Here is a 27,515-nt window from a genome sequence, read left to right as displayed (position 1 = left end):
CACTGAGCCGCGCTTCCCTTCCTTAATTAACACTTACAGTGAACTGAGCCATAGTTCAAGTAGGATGTTAAACATTTAATTATACAGTGTACACACAAAATCTTGCTGCCTGTTCCAAGAGGCAGACACACTAACCGAGATCCTAACGCTCAGCAAAGAAGTTGTTGAAGCCAGTGTATAAACACTGTGTTAAATTATAGCATTAACTGCTAGTTGTTTGACAGCGAACCTAATAATCTGTGGCTAATATTTATTTCTTATTGCCTCTGGACAGATGTGAAAGTACTTTAGCCTGGGGGTTCCACAGTGTGCACCAATGCTACGCACAGATACCATGAGCACTACGGGGAAGCAGGATCAGGTGGCTAATGCAAAGGACCGGGAGAGTCAGAAAAGCTGGGTTTGACTATGCCTGGTTTAGCCACAGCCTTTAGGTGAAATCCTCACTTCATTTAAGCCAATGAGAAAATGGGAGGAGAACGGAGGGGTGCTGGCAGAGTCAATGAGAAAATGGGAGGAGAACGGAGGGGTGCTGGCAGAGTCAATGAGAAAATGGGAGGAGAACGGAGGGGTGCTGGCAGAGTCAATGAGAAAATGGGAGGAGAACGGAGGGGTGCTGGCAGAGTCAATGAGAAAATGGGAGGAGAACGGAGGGGTGCTGGCAGAGCAAGGCTGATGGAAGGTTTGCCTCACAACAGCGTAAGTTAAAGTTGCCCCCCTGTGCCAAGGAGAGCAGTCAGGAAGTGGGGTTGGGTCTCTGTCAGCAAAGAGCAGATGCAGGGGAGAACTGACCCTTGAAAGATGCTGCCATATAAGCAGGGCCAGTGCTACCATTAAGGCGAACTAGGCGGTTGCCTAGGGCGCCAAGATTTGGGGGCGCCAAAAAGTGGTGCCCCCAATTTTTTTTTTTTTACAGCGGTTCCTCCCCGAGCGCGCGGTCGCTGCTCCACTTCTCCCGCCTCCCAGGCTTGCAGCGCCAATCAACTGTTTGGCGCCGCAAGCCTGGGAGGAGAATTGGAGCGGGGGCAGCGTGCTCGGGGAGGATGTGGAGCAGAGGTGAGCTGGGGTGGGGAGGTGCTGCACGGCTTCCCGGGGGGGGGCACCTCAGGGAAGGGGAGAGCTGCCACGGGGGGGGGGGGTGCCTCAGGGCAAAGGGAGGGGCGGGGGACGCAAGGTGGAAGTTTCGCCTAGAGCGTGAAACTTCCTTGCACCAGCCCCGCATCTAAGAGCAGTTCAGAGGCCTATATGAGTTTGGTGACTTAAGTTTAGTTCCTAACACACACGTATGCATAGCACCGGGCAGTCTTACAGTTGACGTCCCTGTTGCCAGTTCAGCAGAGAAGCCAAGGACCAGGGCCACCCAGAGGATTCAGGGGGTCTGGGGTCTTCGGCGGTGGGGGGGCCTCCGCTTCGGCGGTAATTCAGCGGTGGGGGGTCCTTCCGCTCCGGGACCCACCACCGAAGTGTCCCGAAGACCCGAGGCAGGAGGCCCCCACTGCTGAATTACCACTGAAGTCCCGGCACTTCGGCGGCAGGTCCGCTTGGGCGGTAATTCGGCAGCGGGGGGGTCCTTCCGCCCCAGAGCAGAAGGACCCCCTGCCGCTGAAGACCCGGAGTGGAAGAAGCTCTAGGGGTCCCGGCCCCGTGAGAGTTTTCTGGGGCCCCCGGAGCGAGTGAAAGACCCCGCTCCAGGGGCCCCGAAAAAACTCTCGTGGGGGCCCCTGTGGGGCCTACGGCCTGGGGCAAATTGCCCCACTTGCCCCCCCCTCTGGGCGGCCCTGCCAAGGACTGAGTGGTCCATGGAGACTGAACTCCCACTCCCCTCACCTCTGCAGGTGATCTGTCCAGGCCATGGGTGAGGCACAATTCAGGAGCAGGGGGCCAGATTCCTAGCTGTCAGACGTTCGAAGAACGGTGCTGGCATGAGATGGTGTTGAGAATCCTTGTTCCTGGGCCTGGTTTATAAGAGAAGCATGGGGAACCCTTTTGTCCCTAAGATAAAAGATGAGTTAGGGTAGCAGCTCCAAGCCACTGACATACGTACCAATACTGGTGCTTTGGACTTGAACTGCTACTAGTACTTGGCTGGAGCTGCTCACGTCACTCAGCAGCCTCTGCCATAACTCTGTCTTACCACTTGGCTGAATCAGTGCCCAAACACACACTTAACCTGAAGCACATGCTTAAGTCAACTCCATTAAGCATGTGTTTAAATGCTTCGCCAAATAAGGATAGACTTAAGTTCATGTGTTTTAGTTAAGCATGCACGTAAGTGTTCGGCTGAATCGGGGCTTGAATGCTACATTTTGCTTCCTATTCTATAGTGGGCCCTGCTAAACCGTCCCTCGGCTGGGCACACACTAATTTTGCCGGGGACTGTTATTTTTATTACTGGAACACCCAGGAGCCTTAGTCATGGAGCAGGTGCCCATTGTGCTTTACACAGACCCAAAAGACAATCCCTGCCCCAAGGAACTTACTTTTAAGTTCTGTTGGTTTCTCCGGATGTCACAATCCCACAATCAGGAAAGCACGGTTCTTTGGGGTACCCCAAGACTCACTGCTTGTTAGAGAGCAGAGGGAAGCAAGCAGCGGTAGTACCTGGGACTCAGCATGGAGACTAGACTAGACCCTGAGTTCATCTTTAAGATATAAGCAGAAGAGGAGGCTGCTCCCAAAGGACCTGGTCCAAAGCCCGTTGAAGTCAATGGAAAGACTCAAGCTCCAACGCTGGAGAACTGTGTTCATGATCTCCTAAGCTCAGAAATAGCTGGCACCACAGACATTAATTTGAGGACATCTGTCCACACCTCCTCACAACAGAGTTAAAGAAGTCTAACGTCTGCTAAATAGATACATCTCTATGCCTCAAATCACGCCTTATGCCTAATGCAGCCTATCTTACTCACAACATAAACCTGCCAGCCATTAAACCATAAGAAATGCTGTTTGACTTAGAAGAATGTTGATGTCTTTTTTCTGTTTTCCAGGGGCACATTGATTTTATTCTTTATGACTTTCCACAGCTACTCATTTTATTTCTCTGGCCTGACTGTCTTGTGTATTGATTATGCTTTCAGTGCAACTTGTAGTGTTCACCTTGACAGCTAATTCTGTATTGGCAGTGCTCAAATGTTTCAGATCTCATGACCTGCAAAGCAACACAGAGTCCACAGTATGGGCACAATTTCCCGCTGCTGGCACAGGGGACACAAAATGCAGCATCCTGTGGAAGGTGTGGGGGCCTGTTTGCTCTATTATCTGAAGATATGCTGAGCAGCAGCAGTGCAAGCACCCCCACACTAACCAACCTGTCCATCTACACCCTGTTGGCTGAGGATACCTCTGGAAAGGAGAGGATAGTTCAGCTTCCAAGCCCACTGTTTAGCCCTTGGTGTGTCTGATCACACTGACAACAGAAGCACCATCTGTTTTGATGTTTTTTCTGGTGCAGATACCAGTTCAATAGGAACTGGATTGAGACCACCAAACTCATGGCACATAGACCATCAAACTCCCTTTGGATGATAGTGACCCAGGACAGCCAGCAGCCTACAGATCAAAGGCTCTGTATCCCGGCATCTGTCCCCAATCTCACGTCACTCATCTTATATATGAGACAGCTAAAAATTGGTCTTTTCATGTGCTCGCTAGCAGTTTCAACCTGGAAAAATAATTATGCTATGAATATCTGCATGCAACTTTCATCTCTGCTCGAGTTGGCATGGAGCACTAGACATCTAATATATTTCATAAGCAGATTTTTTCCCCATCTGTACAGTGCCTCGGGATGTATAAAGTTGTGCTTTTTTCCCAGTCTTTGTGCAGCTTTAGCTGTTCAATAAATAGCCGTGTTTCCAGTCACAAAGCATGAGTGAATGCTCCCCCTCTTGGCTTACAAACAGCTGCCTATGTGGCTTGACGGATGCGCACAGATCGCATGCTATTCTGCTTTTGGGGAGGGGGATATTTTCTATGAAGATTCCTTCACCCAATTCCCCCTCCCCCCGCTTTAACGCCTCTCTCTATAAAGACTCTACCTCACACAGACCTTTTGGCCTGCAATTCTTTTAGGAGTCTTTCGGGCTGCTACTACATCAACAAGCAGGCAAACTGCAGTTCCCTACTTCTAGGGCTGCTTATGCAAAGCTCCCCCGCAGTACTAGCTGGCCCAGGAGGCAAGAGACTCGATGTGGGTTTTTCCATCTACTAGCGCAGAGCGCTAACCACAGGGGAAGCATCCCAGCACTCCAGCCTGGCCTTCAGTTGTGCTGTCTAAGGGCCTCATCTTGCAAGGTACTGAGTTCCCCATGGGTTCTTTGAGAGGTGAGGGTACTCAGCACCTTGCAGGGCAAGCCCTGAGTATGTAAGATGAATGGAGGGTTGTAGAACGTGTAATGGCCAGTTAAGGAGCTACGTAGCCATTAGTTTAATTATAATGCCAGTAATACAGAAATGATCTCATCCGAGTCTTGGGAATGGTATGAGGGGGCATCAGTCAGTGGGGCCCCGCCTCAGCTCTGTTGTTTCAAAGATTCATTGCCAAAGAAATGGGATTTTGTTTGCCTCAATTTAAAGCTATTCAAACTGAGCTCTGTTTACAAGTATGGCAGTGAAACATCTGTGAAAACCTTTTCCTATTGCTGCATTTTGCTTGCTGTATGATGAATTACTCTGCAGTGCCAGCATCTCCAGCATAAAAATAGGAGACTATCACTTTCCAGTTGCCACTCAGGCAGATTTGAAAACAAAAATGTCTTGTCATCTAAATATGTTGGCATCTAACTCACTTACGAGGCACAGACGTTCCTTTGAAAGCAGTGACTGTACAATGCACGTCCAGTGAGTCACTCTTCTTTTTATTAGCTGGCTAGTTTTCGAGGAACAGTAAAAGTGTGATTTTTTTTTTAAAGTGCTGAAAGAACAACATTGTTTTTATTAGCAACACTAGCGATCATACACATAGGCTTGGTTTCTGGCTGGAATATAATTAGCACTATAAGAGCAGATGATACTGCATGCAAAGACTATTTTCCTCCCATAATGCAACATTCAGTGTTTATAGGGGAGGCTGTTATTTCCCTTTTTGAATGAGCTCAAGTGTTAAATGAAAGAAATCAAATTCAATCTCTTTTCAGAGATGTCGCAATTCCTGTTCTGCTGCTTCTGGAATAGCTAATGGCAAGTACAGGCATTTCAGTAACTGCACCTTGCCATGATCACTGGGGCGATGTTAGGATGCTAGCAGGATGCTCTCTAGCAATGTGTCCAAAAATACAGTTTTCTGAGAAAGACAACACTGGGGTATGTATCCCTCGCCCAGGAGTGATTTGCCCAGAAATAGATACACATTGGGCAGAATAGCTGAGTTCTCAGTTATTACCAGCAGGGTTTAGTGCCTTTTTTATTTAAATCAGGTCTTCAAGGCACACTGTGAGGACACTTGTTGATATAATGAGTTAGGCTCTAGCCTACGGGCCATCCCCTGAGAGTACAAGAGGAAGCCCGTTGAGGACAAGATACAGAGGAGGGACACAGCCTTTTTTTTTTTTTTAAATAATTTCCTCACCTTTGTTTTGCTCTGATAAGATTGTTGATATCATTGTGAAACTCTGCATCCAATGAGATTTTCTGTATACTTGAAATCTTATCTGTTGGCTACATTTGGAATCAACACCACAGGAAGGGGATCAGGGAGAGATAAATGAGGTAAATATTTTACTTTCTGTCCTTAGATGGCATGAGCTGAAAGGCATCATTTTTAGTCCATAAGCAGAGATATAATGAATAAAACAACATAAGCATCTGGCTCTTGGTAGCATTAGATTTTAGGAAGCTGAGGAGCATTAGCTCCACTTTACAGGTGGGGAAACTGAGGCACAGAGAGGATAAGTGACTTGCCTAAGGTTGCACAGCAACTCAGTGGCAGGGTCTGGAACAGTATTAAGGCCTCCTGACTCCATTATTCTGTGCACTGGATCTCTTTTAGCCTCCATAAGTTGTTTTAAGAATTCTGCCAAAAGCTGAAATTTCTCTGTTACATTCTATAGGTCAGTGGTTCTCAACCAGGGGTCCGGGGCCCCCTGGAAGGTGCTAGCAGGTTTCAGGGGGTCTGCCAAGCAGGACCAGTGTTAGACTTGCTAGGGTCCAGGGCAGAAAGCTGAAGCCCCACCACCTGGGGCTGAAGCTGAAGCCTGAGCAACTTAGCTTCCTGGTGCCCCCGTAGCATGGGGCCTTGGACAATTGCCCTGCTTGCTACCCCCTAACGCCAGTCCTGATTATTATACACAGAAAACCAGTTATTGGGGCACAAGTGGGCAGTGGGATTTTTATAGCTTTTTTTTTTTGCGGGGGTGGGGGGTGTCAGACAGAAAAAGGTTGAGACCCCCCGGCTATAAGTGATTTAGAGAGATTTCTATAGAACCCTGCAGAACCCTGTTGGTTTCTACCCTGTTATTAAATTCTATAAAATGTTTCTATAGGGAAAATTAGCTTTAAAAATGGTAGAAACACTTCCAGGCCAATGCTAGGTGACAACTCTTGTAAACCTCCTTTACGAATATGGCTTGTGAGAAGCTTTTGTCCTTATTTCAGGCCTTTTTATTCCAAATCCTTTGGCTCGATTTGGGCCAAGATCACTGCTTTGCTCTGCCACTTTCTCTAGCGTTGCTGTCGACAGCCTCCAAGTAACCTGAGCCAGGTGGAAAGCAGTTGGTTCTTTATGGAAGCTCAGCTCTCTACAGCTAAAGCTGGCAGCAGTCAGCAGCAGTAGCAGCCCACGTGTTGCTTGAGACTGATGTGAGCTAAATTAATTATTCCATATGACTTGCGTTGTATGGACTGCTGGAGAGTCAGTCAGACCATCAAGGGAAAGAATGGCGAGGAGAATATGGCAACCCTTTCCACAGTACGGTGCGACTTATCCGTGGCAAGTGGTGGTTGCTTTTCCCTTTGGCATTTGTTAACCATTTCCCCTTACATGCAACTTGCTAGTTTGCCAGTGGGTGCGCACGTTCGCATGCGTACACACACGGAGAGAAAGGCTATGGGGAGCGTTGCTCTGCAACCCAGTGCAACAGTGAATGGGGCCGGGAAGAGAGCAGGGGAAATGAGGAGCAAGCGAGGGAGGCAGGGGGATGGAAGAGGAGCCAAAGGAGAAGACTAATTGAGCAAGAGGGGGAGCCATAGGAGAAGAGAGGGCGGTGCTGGGAAAAGAGTCCCAATAGAAAGCCACGGGGAACAGCAAGACGAGAAAGCAAGGGGGAAGAGGCAGGAGTGATTGAAGAGAGAGAGAGGTACAGGGTGAGAGGCGGGGAGTCAAGGAGAGAGGCAGGGGGGAAGAGGACCCAAGGAGAGCACCAGTGATTGCTAGTGAAGGTTGGGGGGCATCATTAGGCCACTCAAGGGCCTGCTTGTACAGCCTGTCTCAGGCCCCATCCACACCAGCTGCAGCCCCAAAGCTCTGCTGAAGGCGATGAGGGTGCATGAGGCTATCAGTGACGTACAGGGATATCACAGGTGTGAGATTAACTATTGGACATGTCTGCAGAAGTTTATCCTGTCGGCCAACACGAATGATCATATCAGACAGCTCAGGAGCTGCAACACACCTAACAACTACAGATATATTCAATCTGTACTATACATATTCATACAGACAGGCAGGTCCTCCTTTCTCACTTACCTGCTCTGTGCACAGCTGCAACGTTCAGAGTTCCGTGTTTTCCCAGCAAGCCAATGCCACTGCAGCCACCTATGACAGCACAATAAGGACTGGTTTAGCTGTTGGAGGACACCTAGACAATTCAGGCTCTGGCAGGTCCACGAGGAGAGGTCGATTTTGCTCAAAGACATTTATTTGAAAACCTGAGGATCCCATTTTTAAAGGGGTCAATGTCAAAACTCCTTCTGACTTCAATGAGACTGGGATTTGCCCCATTTGCTTAACTTATCTTGCCTTTATCTTAAGAGCCTGGAGATGCAGGGAAAGGGTTGTGGGCAGCTCTGCAATCTAAAGAAGCTGACAGTGAAGAGAAAAGAACTGGATCCTGTCAGATTTAATCTAAACACGGTGCCGTGCTCAACTTAATTTTATCTGACACATTTTTTGACCCAGCATATAATATCCATTCAATGTCAAACATGAACATCTGGCTGCTCAATGGACTGACCTGCCCCCTCTAGTTTCCAGGACTGTCAAACCGGCAACTTCCACCCATTCTAAATAAACAGAGGTAGCAGTCCCATTTGGGGAAGAGGACACAGAACGGTGGTTACTTAGCAGAGTATGTCTGATGAAATAATTGCCTTCAATGCCATCACTTCTTGCTGCAGTTTGAAGGCAAACAAGACTGCTTCTGGGGGACAGAAGAGTCAGAGGGCAGCTAATGGGATATTGTACACTCCCCGGATGGCGGGATGCGGGCTCAAATTCAGAAGGGCAGATAGCGATTGGAAGTTCCATTCACCATTTGATAGCTTGGGAGAAATTTAGGTCAGCGTTCAGTTGCCCGGGGACAAGTAAACACATGACAGGCACAAAAGCTAATATCAATACAACTGGCACTTACTAGGTCCACTGTCAACAGCTACAGCAGAAAGGCCAAAGATGAATCCATAGGGGAGTGAAGTCCAACAGTGAGAGACGCTTGCACGGCCGACGCCTGTGCTGTACCGAGGCTTGAATCTCCAGGGTTTTTCAATCCAGCAATGTATTAACACACACTAATTAAAGAAGTTAAAGAGACAGCTGCAGTATTTGTATTTCAATGCATAAAAAAACAATGATTATCTGAACAACCCTTATTAGTGTAAAAGAATCTTTGCCAGGGCCTGCATTTGATTTCTTGCCTCAACTCCAGCCAGCTTAATGCAACATCAACGTGGAAGCAGTAAAACACGAGATAAACAATGTAAATTAATGTGACCAGCAATATTTAACAGGAAACAGACTGCTCTTTATTTTCCGGATCCGCTGCCAACTATCCATTTTGAGGATGGGTATCTCCTGCAAAACATCTCACAAATATTGTAGTTTAGAAGCACAGACAATATGGATCAAAGGGGAAAAACAAGTTGAGTTTATATAATGCATTTTCTAGTACGAATCAACTGTTTATAATTTAAATTTTTTACTTTTTTTTCAGTCAAGTATGTGCTGCACTCCCTGCCTAATGTTAGAATTATCTGTGGTAGAATCCCAGAATGCTTTCTTTAGTGGCGTTTACATATATAAGGAGTGGAAAATATGAAAGGCTTTATCCTTCATTTAATCTCTTCCATAGATAGGTCATTATAAGCCTGCAGTTTTCTATCAGAGACAAGATGTGGGAGAAAAGCTCATCCTGAAAGCTCAGTGCGCCATGAAAGAGTCTTACAATTAAATACTGATTTCTCATCCCAAGTAACTTACAAACTTAAATGGATTTTCAAGCTTTATGTGCAACTCGCTTCACCTGCCCGTGAGATGCAACCACCTCTGGACTGCGGCTGCTGTTCAGCAGCTGAGAGCAACATTGCACGGCACAACCATTAGAACAAGGAGGAAAGACGACTGCTGCGTCCAACTGAACCTCCAGGGGGAACTTAGGTTGCAGACTGTAATTACTCAAGTTGTAATCTTGCCAAGGGTTTACTGTAACAAAAGCTGCCCTAACATCCTTACAAACCATAGGTGCCGGTGGTACATTTAATTTGAAAGCCAGCATCTTAAAGTCTCCAAACCAGTTCAAAACTGACCTGTTGGGAGGACTGCCACCACACTACCTAGGTGTCCTATGGAAGTCGCCCATCTAGGAAACGACTCAGTGCGACTCTGCTTAGCTCACACACCTGACAGAAAACACCACACAAGATGACGTATCACTTTATATAAATATGAGCATTGTAGTGCGGTAAATAGGTCAGAACAATTTGCGTGTCTAGACTGGCTAATGATGGACAGTATAGCAACTGCCTTTGCTTTTAAATGCATACCCCTCTTAAGGAGAATGATTACTTCCTTTCACTAAAGGGCACTGTCATTCCGTGGGAGAGTCAGATTGACTGAGCGTAACTGTGAGAAGAAGCCTGAGCTAGGGGAGCTCCACAGAATTCCAGGCTATGCCCATTGCCAGAAGCGTATAATCACAGCCTCATAAAAAGGTAGTGCTGAAAGGGAGCTTGAGACCAGTCATCTAATCCATCCCCGCCTCCTGAGGCAGAAGTAAGCACACCTAGACCATCCCTGAAAGGTGTTCGCTTAACCTGTTCTTAAAATCCTCCAGTGATGCAGATTCCAAAACCTCCCTAAGTAACCTGTTCCAATGCTTAACAACCCTTTCAGTTAGAAAGTTTTCCCTAATATTTAACTGAAATCTCCCTTGCTGCAAACTAAGATGATTGCTTCTGGTCCTGCCCTCCGTGGGAATAAGAAAGAAGAGGACTGCCTCTTGTTTTGGCTTTAGAGGATAGTCCCTATTTAAGCAGGGTAACCCTGATGATTTGACTGTCTGCAAAATTATTTCAGGCCAGCAAAAGCTCTTCCAGTCACAACACTGTCTTGTGACACGATGATGATATTGCACAGCATCCTCCCGTCGTGGCACGAGGCCATGACGTTACATTATGACGCCATGAGGTAAATGAGCTGGCACTGCAGGCCGTGTTCCAAAAGCTGGCAACCCTAGCAAGGCGATTAACAAGTAAGCAAACAGAAATCTCTCTGGCAAAGCAGGAAGCAATCACAAAATGAAAAGAATCCTGTGGGCTAGATCGTGAGCCCTGACAATCGACAGGAACCACTCACGTGCGACTGCAGGCCGAGCTTGCCGTTCTTGATGTAACAAATGATTCGTTTGAAAGAACACCAGGTGAAGTCTATTCTGTGCAGGTTCCTTAAGGAAAGTCATACGAGCTGGAGAGGAATTTCTCGGCTGTCAAACATCTTCAGATACTTTCCTATGAAAAATTGTAAGTAAATCAGAGCTAAATTGTCTCACCCCTTGTGGAAGGACTGTCACAGGAGCTGCCATTTTCTTGCATTCCTCGCAATCATAATGCAGATGTCAGGGGAAGAAAGATCAGCGCCGATCTTTCTGTGATGCTCATTGCAGGATGCCTGGGTTACTTGCACTCAGGGCAGTGGAAACATGAAATGTTTCAGCTCATATAGGTTCATGTTCATTCTTCTGCTGGAATGGAGTGGGGTAGGTTTTTGCATCTTTCTTTCATGGAAGAAGCTAGAGGCTCAGCTCCCAAAGCTCTGTGCATCTCCAGAGATTTCCAGAGGCAAATGAGTGAGACTGAGATATAGAGTTGGCAAGGTAATTAACTTCCTATCACAACATTCAGTGGCAGGCATATCTTCATGCATTGCTACAGCTGCGAAAATAAATAACAATGCAGTGAAGTCACAAGCACCCTGTACTTAACAACTGTTCACAACACTGGTTTAGCAGTGTCCATGTTTATTATGGACAAGGTTTCTTAAGAAAACAACCAAGCTAGCAGAAACCATGCTGTGTCTTTTCCCTCTGCCGATTCCATAGCACAAATTCCGAACAGAGTTGCAACAGTGTAGCGCGAGTGGGGGCAAACCATGCTGCAACTGTGTTTGGGAAGAGCCATGTTTGCAAATTGATTCAACACAGTTACAGGCTGTAGGATGAATAAACCCAAACTGTGCTGGCGTGAATCTCAGTGGCCCAGGCTCTGATCTCAATAACATCAGTGTAAATGCAGAGTAACTCCACTGAAGCTACTGGAATGAGTGCAACAGTGAAACTGAGATCAGAAACTGGACCAGTACCCTAAAAATAATCTGAACACTAGGAGCCTGATACTAATCTCACTAACCTGTTCATTCTAGAATAACTCCATTGCAATTAAGCAGAGTTAATCTGTGCAAACAAAAGCAGAAAATAGATAGGCTGTTACAGCAGATAATTTAACTCACAGAGGGAGAGCAGCCCCTCCCTGATCTAATTTATGCCTCCACCATCACCATCACTTCCAGAGCCAAACTGAGCCAGGCTATAAGAAGCATATGCAGCTCCTGACTTCAATATTTATGCCCAGGCTTAATTTAGTCCCCAACGAATACCTGGTGTAATTTGCACTCAGATTGCACATCCATTGGTGCGTGTTATACTATTTTGCTATGCACACTCATTTTCTAATCCACTCATACCTGACCTGAGTAACTTGGACCACCACTATGTCATGGGTGAACTCACCCACATTCTGGCATGCAACTCTGGTTAATATCAGCTGCAGCTGAACCCGGGGAGAGAGCCCATGATGCAACCTTTAGCATTTGATTAATTCAGATCTGGCCCATTCCCAGATATCAGAGCCACCAAAGGTGGCTGCTGCAGGGATTGTTGACATTTGAGTTCATTTCCTGATCTTTCAGCTCATGCATTGATCATTTGTGGCCTGTGTGTTTCCAGCTCTTATTATTCCACTTTTAACATGGGTCTTACGGTTTATTGGTTTGAATGCAAGAATCTTGGGTTAGACAATATTATGTCTGATTTGACCTGTTTTAAGTAAATTCTAAATTCACTGTCTTTCAGAGATTAGTTCATACAATCACATTTTAATCATTAACCGTTAGGCTTTGCTAACGGGCCCGCAAAAAATGCAGAACATATAAACTCGCCAAGATATACACACACACATTTCTAGCACTGCCAGCTCTCACAATTTTATCACCAGTCCTGCAATCGTTAGTGTTTTTCTTAAAGCTCCAGTTCCTGGCATCATTTGATCAGTCTCAGCTTTCATTACAGCCAGTGATCGTGGAGAAAAGCTTGAAAAATAAACCCTAAAAGCTCAAAAACCAGAAGGCAAATAAAAAGAACCTATTTTTTTTAATCTCATGCACAGGTGCTGGAACTAGGGGTGCTGCCACACTCCCTGGCTTAAAGTGGATTCCATTATATAAAGGCTTTACAGTTTGATTCAATGGTTCTCAGCACCTTCACTATAAAAATTCTTCCAGCACCCCTGATCTCATGACTTTTTAAGACAATTTCCTAACTTTTGTAGGGTCTGACTTATGATTTTAGGGGCTGGCACTATTGCAGTCCCCCCAAAATAAATCCTTTCTCTGTTAACTTTTTCAATCCATTCTTTCCCTTACACTAGCATATACAAAAAGAAGAAAACTGGTGCACCCCACACTGAAAAATCAGCTGTGTACATAGTGCAGTGAACAACAGACAGAGAGGTCTGTCGGCCAGACTCTACTAGTTGGCAAAGCTATACATTCAGAGTGGTTCCACTGTAGTCAATAGAGTTACTTTGGATTCATGCCACTGTAACTCAGAGAAGAATCAGGCATGGTGCCTGCTAACTCAAAACGTAATACATTCCCCTTGGAGTTTTGTTCTAACAAATATGAAAACCCTTCTTTAGCAACTGGGTGACCAAGGGCAATATTTTGCCTTTCAGTTACCCCAGTGCAACCTGCTGACTTCAGTGGGGTTACTCTGGATCTGCCTCAGTGTAAATGAGACCAGAACCCACAGCACACCTTTCACAGCATTTTGCAGGGCTGGCGATGATACAATTTAAAGGCTCAGTTTGGCCAGAATGACACGTGTACGTCCCATTGACATCAACGTGAGCTACATCTGTGTAACTCGGAGCACAGCTTCTGCACTGCTTCATTCTAACACAAAGGGGCCTAATTCCGCAGTGCATTTTACCCCAATGTGAGTCCACTGAGATCAGTGTAATGCCAATGGGGTAGAAGTGGAGTAACACAGCAGCGAATCAGGCCCAGACACTCATTTGGGCATGTTCCCTAGACTATAGTTTCATACTTTTAGTAGGTTGGAACTGATGAAGGCAGCTCCTGCTGTGGCATTCAGGTCTCTCACTTCTTTTTTCCGCAGTTGTCATGAGCCAACAATAATTTTTTTTTTAAGTTTCCAGTTTCTCCAAATTTCTCAAAAGCTGGGCCAAGCTCCAGGAACTCCTTGCTCAGCAGCAGAAGAGGAAATAATTGACTATACAGCATCTGTTACCTTCAATGGCGATTTAAGCCTTTTCCCATACTCTGCCTTCAATCGCCCCCATGAAAGCCAGGTGAAGGCAATAAGTAGGGCCCTACCAAATTCACGGCCATGAAAAATGCGTCATGGACCGTGAAATCTGGTCTTTTGGGTGCTTTTACCCTACACTATATACAGATTTCACAGGGGAGACCAGAGTTTCTCAAATTGAGGGTCCTGACCCAAAAGGGAGTTGCAGGGGGAGCATAAGTTTATTTTAGGGGGGTCATGGTATTGCCACCCTTACTTCTGCACTGCCTTCAGAGCTGGGTGGCTGGAGAGCAGGAGGTGGTGGCTGGAAAGCAGCGGCTGTTGGCTGGATGCCCAGCTCTGAAGGCAGCACCCCATCACCAGCAGCACAGAAGTAAGGATGGCAATACCATGCCACCGTTACTTCTGCACTGCTCCCTTCAGAGCTGGGCGGCCGGAGAGTGGCAGCTGCTGACTGAGGGCCCAGCTCTGAAGGCAGCGGCACAGAAGTAAGGGTGGCAATACCATACCCTGCCATCCTTACTTCAACGCTGCTGCCGGCGGCGGCTCTGCCTTCAGAGCTGGGCTCCCAGCCAGTAGCCGCCACTGTCTAGCTGCTCAGCTCTGAAGGCAGCGCCACCACCGGCAGCAGTGCAGAAGTAAGCATAGCAGTGTCGCAACTCCCCTACAATAACCTTGCGACCCCCTGTAACAGGTGGGTCCGGGGCTCAACCCTCTGAGGGGAGGAGGGGAGCCACACCGGCCCGCTTGTCTCACAGGGGTTCTGTCCTGTCTCTTTAAGGCTAGGACAGGCCCAGGCCCCCTGGTGCAGGGGCTGGGCGACAAACAGTCTAAATAGGTCTCAGGCCTTGGGTAGCAGGCTGAGCCAGTAACGACAGTACAGGAGCTCAGGCCTTTGGTAGCAGGCTGAGCCAGTAGCAAGCAGTACAGGGGCTCAGGCCTCTTGTGGCAGGCTGAGCCAGTAGCAAGCAGTACAGGGGCTCAGGCCTTTTGTGGCAGGCTGACCCAGTAGCAAACAGTACAGGGGCTCAGGCCTCTTGTGGCAGGCTGAGCCAGTAGGTAGAGGGGGACGACTGCCACCCGTGAGTGGGGTGGCAGGGGGGGACACAGGCCCACCCACTCCACTGTGTCCCGGCCCGGGGCCCTAGGCAGCGGTCGTCACCGCTGCCGGTCAGTGGGGATCCTGACCGCAACACACTGACATGGGTTCAGTCTGGTCAGCAGCCTGACTGAGGTCAGCTGCCCCCGGGCCACTTCCACTATCCCCCTCTTGGCCTACCTGGTCCACGGCGTCTCGCCCCGGGAAGTCCCACTGCATGGGCTCGTCCCAACCTGGGCTGGGGGGTAGGTCTGGTAGGTCCTTAGGGAAGTCCAGCCAATCCTGCCCCGGGGGCTCCTCGGGGTAACAGCATGGCAGCTGGGGCGTTCCCCCGGGCTCCTCGTCGTAGGTGGCGCGGGGGAGTTCCGGCTGGTCTTCCCAGGAGCGAGGTAGGGTGCTCTCCGTCCAGTCCAGGCAGTCGCTCGGGGCTCCAGTGGTTCCTCCGGTAGGAGCTCCCTCAGGCAGGTCTGCTCTCCCCGGTGGCTGAGAGCTGACTGAGCTGGGAGGCCCGGCTTTTATTCTTCCGGGTCACCGCCTGACCCTCTGAGGGGCGGGCTCACCCTGCTGTAGCCCCGCCCCTTCCTGTGTCCGGGGCTCAACCCTCTCCGGGGAGGAGGGGAGCCACACCGGCCCGCTACACCCCCCCAACTCCTTTTTGGGCCAGAACCCCTACAATTACAACACCCTAAAAGTTCAGATTTAAATAGCTGCAATCATGAAATTTACAATTTTTTTAATCCCCTGACTGTGAAATTGACCAAAATGGACTGTGAATTTGGTCAGGCCCTAGCAAGTAGAGGCCAGAATTTGGACTGGATATAAAGGCCAAAAGCCTTAGGTTCACTACATCAGTGACTACCAGAACAGGCAATATATCTTTTGACATCAATTATAGCTAGAAAACGCACCAAGAAAACTACAGAATAAAACACAATTGTCCTTCATCTTGTGCCAGTCTAATTTTATTGGCACAGCCTCAAAACAGAAAACACGTTCAGCAAAATCCTACTAGTTCAGTAAGGTTTGCATTGCATAGTTGGAGTGGACGACTTCAATGAAATCTCCCAATTTTGATCAGCCACCTTAACTCTTGTATGGGGCTCTTAGGGATACAACTAAAAAAAATTACATTAGGATAATACATAATAATTTGCACTTGTATAGCACCTTCCATCTGGTGATCTCAAAACACCTTACAAACATGAATGAATGAAGCCTCAACACACTCCAGTGAGTTGGGAAGGATTAGCCCCAGGATGGGAAACTGAGGCACGGAAAAGCAAAGGGATGATTTTCACAAGTGGCCTGGGTTTTCTTGGTGCCCATTTGAAGAAGTGCTGAGAACCCACACAAATGCCAGTTGAAACCAATGGGAATTTCAAACTTACGTGATCTCTCTCCTGCCATCCATCTCCACCCTCTGACAAACAGAGGCTAGGGACACCATTGCTTACCCATCCTGGCTAATAGCCATTAATGGATTTAGCACCCATGAATTTATCTAGTTCTCTTTTAAATGCCGCTATAGTCCTAGACTTCACAACCTCCTCAGGCAATGAGTTCCACAGGTTGACTGTGCGCTGCGTGAAGAAGAACTTCCTTTTATTTGTTTTAAACCTGCTGACATAGTTCTTATATTATGGGAACAAGTAAATAACTTTTCCTTATTCACTTTCTCCACACCACTCATGATCTTATAATCTGCAGGTACTCAGCACCTCCCAAAATCAGGCTTTACTGTAGGCTGCACACCCATCTTACCTGAGGCTGAGCACCCAAACATTTTGACACCCAAATTCATTGGCCACTATTAAAAGTTCACCCCTAGGTGACTTATCCAAGGTGCAGTGTGCCAGTGGCAGAGCCAGAAGCCCAGCTAGTTAGTTGCTAGCTGACTACTAGCTCTAGCCCTCAGGAGGGTCGTGAGGATCAATTAGTTAATACTTGCAAGGAGCTATGAAGATTAAAAGTACTAAATGTTATGATGATGTGGGTGGGTGGCAGTGACATCTCTAGAGCCAGACTTCTGCTAAAGCTGCTGACAGCCTCCACCTGCCAGATCCCTCTGCAAGCTCTAAATAATACTGCTTCTATCGTAACCTGCAGCTATTCTGATGTATTAACTGTGACTTTTATTATAAGCTCCTTATGTGCTCTGCAGAATGCTAAATAGGTTTCATTTTCATGGCTCTTGGCCATATCCAGCTAGTGTCAAAGTGGCTCTTCAGATGTCAGGATTTGCAAACTGGGGGTCAGGACCCCTCAAGGGGTCACAAGGTTATTACATGGGGGGTCGAAAGCTGTCAACCTCCACCCCAAACTCTGCTTTGCCTCCAGCATTTATAATGCTGTTAAATATACAAAAAAGTGTTTTTAATTTATAAGGGAGGTTGCACTCAGAGACTTGCTATGTGAAAGGGTCTCCAGTAAAAAAAGTTTGAGAGCCACTGTGTTAAAGGCTTTGTGTTAGGATAGGCCTGTTTTATAAAGGTGGGTACTAGGATTTAGACCTCTGGATAAGGCAGACGGTTAGCACGGCTGAGCTTCTGTGAAGGTATCATGAAGCCCCCCAGAAATGGCAGAGTTAAAATCCTCCCCGGATTCTGAATTCTAAAGCTGATTAGTATCTAAGAACACAAGGGGTCTGATTCTCCAGAGACTCTGCTACTGTGCTTGGGACAGGGGTAGCGTAGGGCGGAAAAGGTGACTTTAAATCAGGGGTCTCAAACTCAAATGACCCCGAGGGCCGCATGAGGACTAGTGCATTGGCCCGAGGGCCGCATCACTGACACGCCCCCTTGCTGCCTCTGGCCCCACCCCCAATCCACCCCTTCCATGAGGCCCCGCCCCTGCCCTGTCTCTTCTCCACCTCCTCCCCTAAGCGCGCGGCTCCCCGCTCCTCCCTCCTCCCTCCTGGAAAGTGCTAAGCGCCACCAACAGCTGTTTGGCGGCTTGGTGGCGGGAAGCGCCTGGAGGTAGGCAGAAAAAAAAATGAAGAGTAATATAGTAGTATAGTATTAAAATATAGTATGCTATTAAAAGTCAATTTATTAACTTTTTTATTAACTTCTTTAACTGTAATGTGAAACGTCAGTGCTAATTTTGACAGTCATTTCATTTTTGGCCACTTAGCTGGCAGCGTTTTGCATCAACCAGAGCATCAATATTAGGTTTGATATCCTGAGACGAAACCAATCTCAGTGTTGCTTGCAAATGTTCATCAGTGAGCCTTGACCTTAACACAGATTTGTTAATCTTCATGGAAGAGAAAAACTGTTCACATATATATGTATTTCCAAACATTGCCATTATCCTTGCAGAAGCAGAGAATAACATGGGAAATCTTTCTTGTGAAAGAAACCTGTAGAATTCTGGAATTCCAACATCTGTATACTTCTGCTTCAAAATCGTGTCACACTGAAGCTCCACTAACTCCATCTGCATTTCCTCTGCAACATTGTCAATTTCAACAGCAAATGGTGTGGAAAAAAGTTGAAAATGTGGTTCAAGTGCCTTGAAATCTTTAAACCGCACATCAAACTGTTTGTGTAAGTTAGAAATGATCTCTGCATATTCTTTCAAGGATTTGGGTTCAACTTTTCCTAAGGAATTCAGAGTTGAGAAATGGACCGAATTGCCAGCAGTCAGCTGTTTCCCCCATAAAGTAAGCTTGACTTTGAATGACTTAATACTGTCATACATCTGTGTTATCACCTGTTTTCTACCCTGAAGTTTCAAGTTCAGTGCATTCAGGTGATCAGTTACATCTGTTAGAAAAGCAAGGTTGCAGATAAAAGTGGAATCAGCAAGCTGTGGAACCCCCTTGTTTTTCATTTTCATGAAGGAATCAATCTCCTCTTTAAGTGCAAAAAAACGCTTCAAAACATTTCCACGACTCAGCCATCTAACTTGAGTGTGATACAGAAGTTCCCCATATTCACTGTCCATACTTGCTAGAAAAGAAGTGAACTGTCTGTGATTCAGCCCTCGTGCACGTATAAAATTAACAGTTTTAACAACTACATCCATAACTTCTTTCATTTGTAGACTTTTACTACACAGGGCTTCTTGGTGCAAAATACAATGTATACTGGTGAAGCTAATTCCTGGTATATTGAGGCTGTTCAGTTTGGTCTTCAATAATCCAACCACACCAATGTTTTCAGAGCACATTGATGGCGCACCGTCCGTAGCCAAAGATACGAGTTTGTTCCATGGCAGCGCAGCTTTTTCAATGCACTCTTCCAATCCTTGAAATATGTCACGTCCCGTTGTGGTACCCTTCAGTGGCATTAAGTCTAGCAATCCTTCAGTTATATTCAAATTGCAGTCCACACCTCTAATGAACACTGCACACTGTGCGGTATCTGATACATCTGTACTCTCATCAAGAGCAATTGAAAATACTTCAAAGTCTTTTGCCATTTGAATCAATTGTTTTTGCACATTATCAGCTAAATCCGTTATCCTGCAGGCAACTGTATTTGCAGACAAGCTTATGCCTTCAAAAACTTTCTTCCTATCAGGACATAAAATTTCACTGGCCTTCATAAGACATTCTTTTATGAATAAGCCTTCTGTAAAAGGTCGTGATGATTTAGCTATCATTTCGCTTATCACAAAACTTGCTCTTACTGAATCTTCGCTAGACTTGTTAATCCCTGAAAATAAATTTCTTTGCTTGGCAAATGCTGCTTTAAGTTGCTGAACTTTTTCCTCTCGGATTTTTCCGGTGAATGCATCATATTTTTCACGGTGCATCGTGTCATAGTGCCGACGCACGTTATACTCCTTGGGAACAGCAATCGTTTGCTGACAAATAAGGCATTGAATTTTATCTTTTACCTCTGTGAAAAAATATAAATTCTCCCATTTGTCTTGGAAAACTCTCTTTTCTTCCATGAGTGTTCTTTTTTTTGACGAAGTCATTTCCAAGCAGTTTTAATAAATATATACACTCAGTAATGCACCTCACTCAAAGGACAAAACACGCACTTAGATTTACTGCCTAAGGCTCTGGGAGGGAGTTTGGGTGGGGGAGGGGGTCTGGAGTGCAGGCTCTGTGCTCGGTGCAGGCTCCAGGCTGCGGCAGGGGGTGGGGGTGCAGGCTTTGGGACGGAGTTTGGGGATAGGAGGGGGTGCAGGGGTGAGGGCTGTGGGGCTGAGGGTGAGGGGTTTGAGGCATTGGAGAGGCTCGGGGCATTGGAGAGTCTCAGGACTAGGGCAGGGGAAGGGCAGCGTGCCCTGGCTTAGTGCTGGGGGGCGCTAGGACCCTGCAGCAGCAGGTGATGCCGGAAGCCGGCATAGCGGAGGAGTGGAGTCAGCGTGAGCTCCCGGACGGTGAGGGGGCAGCAAGTGGGGGCCGGGAGACACTGGGGGGAGGCGCGTGGGGGCGGCAGGTGGGACCAGGGGAGAGACCCGGCCCCAAACATTGGGGAGCAGCGCGCGGGGAGCTTAGAAAATAACTCGGGGAGAGGGGCAGGGGTGAGGGGAGTTTGGTGGCGGCAGGAAGTAACTGGGGGAGCTCCGCGGGCCGCAGGGAAGAACTCCGAGGGCCGCATGCGGCCCGCGGGCCGCATGTTTGAGACCCCTGCTTTAAATCATCTTTGTGCAGCGCTCCATGTATTATGGAGCCATGCAAGCCCATTCCTAGTCCACGGTGTAAGGTAGAGCAGCCTCAGGACTGCACTAACTTACACACTGGCTCCCGTGGCCTCTATGGGCCCAGAAAAGCAGAGAATACCTGTACTACAATTCTCCCAACACATCTCATTCACTAGAAGCAGGGTCAGTGTGGAGCCGGATGCCAGCCCTGCACCACCTCGGAACACCCTCTGTCGAGGGGTATTCTCAGGGGGACTGTTTCCATTCACTTTAAGGCCTTTTTCTAGTACCGGAGAGGCATAAAGGGGCCTGAATGTAACCTAAGGCCCAAATTGTGGGGGGTTTTGTTTTGTTTTGTGTCTTTTTCAGTTCTCCTGAATGTTTAAGCCACTGGGATGCCTTTAAAATGCTGCAACATACGAAGTGATAGCCCTGGCCTGGCTGTCCCTTTTCTGAGCAACATCTCCATGTCTGCTGCAGCAGGGCAGCCTGGACGGGAAGTTGTGCAAAGAGGTTAATTTTCACAGAACCCTGAGGTGGACCCTTGGAGGCAGGGCTTTGGACAGGAAAAAGCTAAATGTTTATACTGGCCGGGATTACAAATTCCACTATCCCCCTCTACCACCCCCAGCCAGAACTGGCCAAAGGGTTTTTTATCCACCCCTGGAAACAGCCCCGACTAGTTTACAGAGAAGTTCATTAATTCTGTAGTGTCTGCAGCTGGAAGTTGAAACAGTTTGGTGGGTCTGACCATTTTCACTGTTGTATAACAAAGTAACAACCCTGATGGAAGGAAAACACTGAAATATCTTCAGGCTTTAGCTGGAGCGTGCTTGCTTGCATTCTTTTTTAATCCAGCAAACAGTCTATGTCAAGCAACAATTCATAGAATCACAGGGCCAGAAGAGACCACAAGGTCTAAAACTCATCGAGTTGACACTAAATTTTCTAATAAAAAACAACTGAACTGCCTGAAAAAAAATCAACTGAATAGGAGTAGTCTAAAAAAGAAAAAACAAAAACGTATTCATTTTCCTTGAAATTATTTCCACTGTGCAAGCCAGTTCAGACGTAAAGCTCAGACAGAGGCTATGGCACATTTTACAGGATTTCTAGAAGGGAGCCATAATCCATCCAAAATGGTCAAACACTTAAAGGGCTGGCATCTGGAAACAGGAGGCATCACCCCCAAATGGGAGCCAGGTTAGTATGGGCCAGTGCCAACCAAGATGAGCCCAAGAGCTCCCCTCTCCTCATATAATCTATTTCTAATACTGTTTGGGGGGGGGGATGCATACAGGGTGTTCCCATACCAATGAGCACACGTGCAGAAATATGCAGACCCCGATCCTTTGCCAAGAATGACCCACAACTCCCTTCTGTGATTTCCACTGACGAACGGCTACCACGAAGAGAACTCATCCGTTTCTATTTGTCACCCTTAACGCCCAGCCCCAGCCCCCTCCCTCTCTTTTGCTGCCACTTTTCATGCTGCCTCTTCACTTAGGTCCCATGCACATGGTGTCCACCGGATCCGGGCCCTGAGACTGTAAACTCTTTAGTGATGGGACTGTCGCATTTTAAATTGTCTGTATGGCACCTACAATGGTCTTGGAGGCTCATGGTGAAATTTGCCTCCATATAGAGGGCTTGCATGAGGCTATGCACACTTAACTCCTATTCTGGGTATTTAAATACAAGTGGGTATTTAAATACAGGTTTTGCACTGGCTCGCTCTCTTTATGAATATATAAAGCAATAATAATATCAGCATCTTGACTCACACCCAGAACCAAACAGGAACCTTACTCTACTTTATTATGACGCTGTGTAGAATGTTGTGATTCGTTAAGAGAACCTTGTTTGGAGTTTTACCTTCTCATTCTGAATCCTCTTTGCTCCAGAGAAAGTACTCAGGGTTCCTCACTCCCTCGATATCAGCACAGATCCCCGAAGGCAACCTTCCAAACAGAAAAGTACAATGAGTTTGAGTTCTTAGTTCTAGGTTAGGCGGAATGAACCGTCTTAAAACTGGGTTGGCTGCACAGGTGTGAGGACCATTGCGGTGTGACTAAGCAAAGGCTTGGAACAAGAACTAAAGCAACATCATGCAATACATGCTTTTGCGGAAATCTACACTGTTTCTTTCTCACCACCCATTTTTTTGAATTAGGCATGTGCATATCTTGCCATCTTTTCGCCAAAGCTCTGACCTTCTGCACCTCACAACTTTTAGAGTGTACAGAACTGCCTTTGCAATGAGAACAAAGATAGAAAAAATCACAGAATGTAGCTAATAGCCCTTATGCCTCTTACTAGTGTCTATAAACCAGTGGAGAGATGCCAAAGAGGCAACGTTTGGATCTGGATTTGGAACACTCCAAAGTTCGGGGATGTTTGGATCCAGAATTTTGGGTCAGCCCACTATAATGATAAAGCTAGTGAAATGCAGCTCCAGGTTCAAGATTGTTAATGCCACCCAAATGCAAGGGTTTGGATCCAATTCTTCTCCTGGACAAATTGCACAAGAAATGAAAAGTACAGCATTCTCCACATAGCTGGATTGTTTTAACAGCTCACATGATCTATTTTTGGATGGTCTTTCTTTGACAGCACCTGGTCTATAACAAAAGGGATCAGCTCCCCCAACCCTACGTCTTATGACAAAAAAGCTTAAAGGACTGAGGCCCTGTTAGTGCTCAGCTTTACAGAACACACAAACCCAGAGCTGGAAAGCACAGCTGGATTATGTTAAATTGAAGACATTAAAGATTATGCCATAAAGAAACAAAGAATGAATATTTGGCTTTCAAAAGTGGCAAATGCTAATTTTCTTCACCTGGGTAAGTTGATCCAGTGCTTTGAAACTGGAGAATCGTATTGTGTGTGAGACACAGAAGGTTGCTCTTAGGCGGTGATCACCTATGATTAGCCACATAAAACAATACATTCAGCAGAGAGCAATGTGCAAATTCTTAGTGAAGTCCCCACCCAGATTGATTTTGACAGGAAATTTTTTCAGTCCAAAAATTTAAACCAGTTCGAATCACTAAAGCACCATAAGCATTTATAAGGCCACACTGTCATTTACAATAAACCTCCTTGACACGACTCGGGAAATGTAAAAGAGCCTTAAAACTTTTATACCTGTTTTAAGACCTCTGTACGCTGCCAGGATGGTGCAAAGGGGCCTTAGTTTAAATGAGAATCAGGCCCAAATTGCTATATGAATAATACAAATATCCCGACTTTTTACTTACTTTGGTGGGGACATCACGAACATGGAATTAACCCTGAAGAAACGCTGAACAGGATATACAGAGTTATTGCGTCTCAACTATCTTGTCTTTACTTTCCAGGCCTTTCCCTGTCAGCCTCCACTGCCCCCATCATCTCTCCTTCACAACCAAGCTCGCCTCTTATCGGCCCATGATGCCAGCCTCCATTGCCCACACGTTACATTTTCCAAAAAAAAGCCCTGTTGTGTTTTCTCCCCTGCTGCCCCTGCTGCTTGGGAGGAGCAAGGCAGATAGTAGATACTAAAGGGAGCTGTACTCGGTCTGTTCCGTTTTTGTTTGCCCAGCTACATGTTTCTTGGTCTTCAAGAAAGACCAAGGAGAGGGCACAAATAAGCACATTAAGCAGTACTGGGTGAATAACTGATTTTTTGGTTCTCTGGCACAGTTCCGAGGGGAAAAAAAAATCAGTGCTGGTCAAACAGAAACCGGAATGTTTGGGAAATCAAAAAAAGAAAAAACAATGTTCTGTTTGACCTGCAATGAAATGTTACATTTTGATTCGGGGCATTTTTAACCTTCTTTAATAAAAGTTAAAGGAAATGAAGGTCTAGAGTCACAAAACCACGGGTGGTGGCACCCCCCTTATGCCCAACAGCTCAGTGGTTAGGGCACTCGCCTTGCTGGGGAGCAGGAATGTGAATCCATCTCAGGTCAGTGCCCTCTCTGCTGGGATATCGGCTGTTCTGGGGTGAGGGGCTCTCCCACTCTCTCACTGAGGATTCTCTACTTTGTATAAAAGACCTGAATGGGCGTTGTGCCAGAGAGCAAGTGAGAATGACTCTACAGCTCAGTGATTATAGCACTCATGGGAGTGGGGAAACGGGACACTCAGGTTTTTGTCCTTGCGCCAATGAATAATTTAATAATTTATACCACATAGAACAGCTTCAACAGGAGAGATTCCCACCGGAGTACTCAACGGATCACTCATCTGCCTAGGAGGGGGAAGACCCAAGTTCAAGTCCCTGCTCCGGAGCGGGGATTCAAACCTGCCAGGGGAGTGCGCTAGGTGACTGGGCTACTGACTATAACGGGGACATCACCCCCTCCTTCTCCAGTTTTGTGAATGGCACCTAATGCCCCTTGTGAATCTAGCCTGAAAAATCAAAATGGTTTGTTTCAATCTTTGTTGAAATGGTTTATTTTGACATTTTCAAAACAAATTTCATTTTTTGTTTCCCCGAAATCATCCTGAACTCTGGAAATGCTTCAGTTTACCCAAATCGGCATTTTTCAGACAGGAAGAGTTTCAGCTGAAAAACAAAGGTGTGCCCAGCTCTTATACATAACCTAGGCAGCAATGCCAGTCCAGGCTGGGACAGCAAGAGATACCTTTGTTTTTTGCCTAGGATTGTCCCTCACTCCAGTGTTGAGCTAGCAGTAGAGCGGGCCCTGGTTCCCCAGGTTTCTCTTCTGATGTGTTGCTCTGGGTTCTCCTGCTTTGCCAACACCCCACAGATAGGACAGGATCGTATAACGCTTCTAGGTATGCCAGACGTGCTTGATTCTGCAAGGTGAGAAGCACTTTGTTAGATCAAGGCCAAAGCGCTTAAGCACCTGCTTAACTTTAACTACTCACATGCTTACAGTTAAACATGTCATTCAATGCTTTGCGGGATCTGGACCAGAGTGCTTGTTCCCTTGCAGGGTCAGGACCTGGGCAACAGGTTGAATTTCCTAAATGAAAAGGGAGGGGTGAACCGGGAGCACTCCCAGAGTGGGCAAGCAAATACCCAGGCCCCTCAGGATTTGAATCCCCAATTCAGATCCTTCACAGGAGAGAGTCAGGCATTTGGTGCACAAGCAGCACATTCAGCAAGAAGAATCAGCTGAGATTTGCTGCATGCCTAGAGTAGGTTCCTTACATTCACTTCTACGCTTTCCTTGAGCCCCAGAGAGACCCACGCTGGCCAACTGTCTGTTCTAAGGGAGGCCTGGGGTGGGAGGCAGAATGCTTACACTGAACTACACTTTCACACTGCAGTGAGCTGCTGTTCTTATGAACAATGAAACTGCTCTCCGGCCCCATAAAATAAGAAGGTCCATCTGATTGGTGCCAGCTTCTCTTTAGCAGGTCTCTGAGCACTGCAGGATGTCGCGACGCGAGCTCAGCTAGGCCAAGTCACTAATTACACATACTTGGTCTGCAGCAAAGATGTCTGTTAAAACGAGGCACTGGCAATGGAATTCATAAACAAGGATTTTAAACCACATCGGCCTAGACAGAGAGCACATCAAAGCAACCGGGTTTCAAGCTTTGGAGGAACAATTCTGCAACCATAACGTTGTGGGTTCGGCAGAGGGAGAGGGTACATGGGGCTGGATGGCTTCAGGGACTGGTGATGAGCAAAGCTAGTTGCCATGGCAGGAAATGGATGAGGTTGTGGCTCTGCCGTGGCAAATAATGCAGTCGTCATCATTTTAGTTTTAAATAAAGGAAAAGTCAATGCACAGAACAGAGTAGTAGGGCCCTTTGCTCTCCTGAGCAACCCCCACCCCCACCACAACCACATGGGCTCCTGTCTTAGGGGGCAGGGCTCATGCCCACTTCACACAGAGCCCCTTGCCCCAGGGGCTAGGGAGGCAGACCTTGTTCCAGGCAGCGGGAATGGCCAGTTCCCCTCCCTGGCTGCTCTGACAATTGCAGCAGCCAGGACCTTGCCTCTTCAGGGGCAGGGCTTTATATCTGGCTTCATAGGGTTTGTAGCCCTCCCACAGCTGCCCTAACAGCAGCCCGCCCCAGCTGGCCAGAGGATATGTCTACACTGGGAACTGGGGGAGGGCATCCCAGCTCGAGGACACATACCTGTGCTGGCTCAGTGAGCGCCTGCACGCGAAAACCAGAGTGCATTTGCAGCAGCAGGAGTGGCTAGCCACCCCGGGAGTATGATCATAGGCATGTACTCAGGGCCGCTAGCCTGTCCCATGGCTCATGCCGGCACAGCTACTTGCTATTTTTAGCCATCGCCGTTAGCATGGGTATGTCACACACCCTCCCACACACACCCAGCTCGAATTGTAGATATACCCACGCCCTCAGAAGGTCATCAGCAAGAACAGGTCTTCCCAGCCTTGGGCACTGTGGGGCTCTATCCAACAGGCCATCTGCCTCATGTGCTCTCCAGGCTGTTCATGATGACATCGCTCCATGACCCGAGTCACAGACTGCCAGGGACAAACATACCGTGCGTGGTGTTTAATCTGGCCCAGCCCCAGTGACAAGTGCAGCACGTCCGGGGTGGCTGATGCTATGCTACAACTTGGATTTTGTTCTCCACCATCCAGACGCCTCGAATGGTTCTTACTCGGGGAGATACCTGGGATCCAAACACAAGACAGCAACCCTAGCATCAAAGCTTACAAGCGTGGTATCAAATCAGGGGGCTGCAGACAAGGGGCTGGGGAAAGGCACGTGTTCATCATGCCCACTGCCTTGCGTTCAAGTGGGGTCACACTGATCATCTTACCTGGTTTAGAGAG

General features: G+C 47.2%; 1 protein-coding gene across 2 annotated transcripts in view; it reads right to left on the bottom strand.

Moving 5' to 3' along the window:
* TPST1 (tyrosylprotein sulfotransferase 1) overlaps nt 1-22,697 on the bottom strand; it is an 85,051-nt gene extending 62,354 nt beyond the window's left edge. Inside the window, exons 1-4 of one of the 2 annotated variants that reach the window (XR_006574382.1) lie at nt 22,612-22,697; nt 10,787-10,938; nt 8,571-8,724; nt 7,685-7,753 (exon numbers count right to left, since the gene is read on the bottom strand). The gene's annotated coding sequence lies outside the window, so the exon portion shown is untranslated. Of the gene's footprint in view, nt 1-7,684; nt 7,754-8,570; nt 8,726-10,786; nt 10,939-22,611 lie in introns of those variants that run through there. The other variant, XR_006574383.1, reaches the window with a different exon arrangement.
* Between the last annotated feature and the right edge of the window lie 4,818 nt (nt 22,698-27,515).

Source organism: Mauremys mutica, chromosome 19 (assembly GCF_020497125.1).
Source record: "Mauremys mutica isolate MM-2020 ecotype Southern chromosome 19, ASM2049712v1, whole genome shotgun sequence".
NCBI lineage: Eukaryota > Metazoa > Chordata > Testudines > Geoemydidae > Mauremys > Mauremys mutica.
Note: the sequence above shows the minus strand (reverse complement) of the source record. Positions and strands in the feature narration are given on the sequence as shown.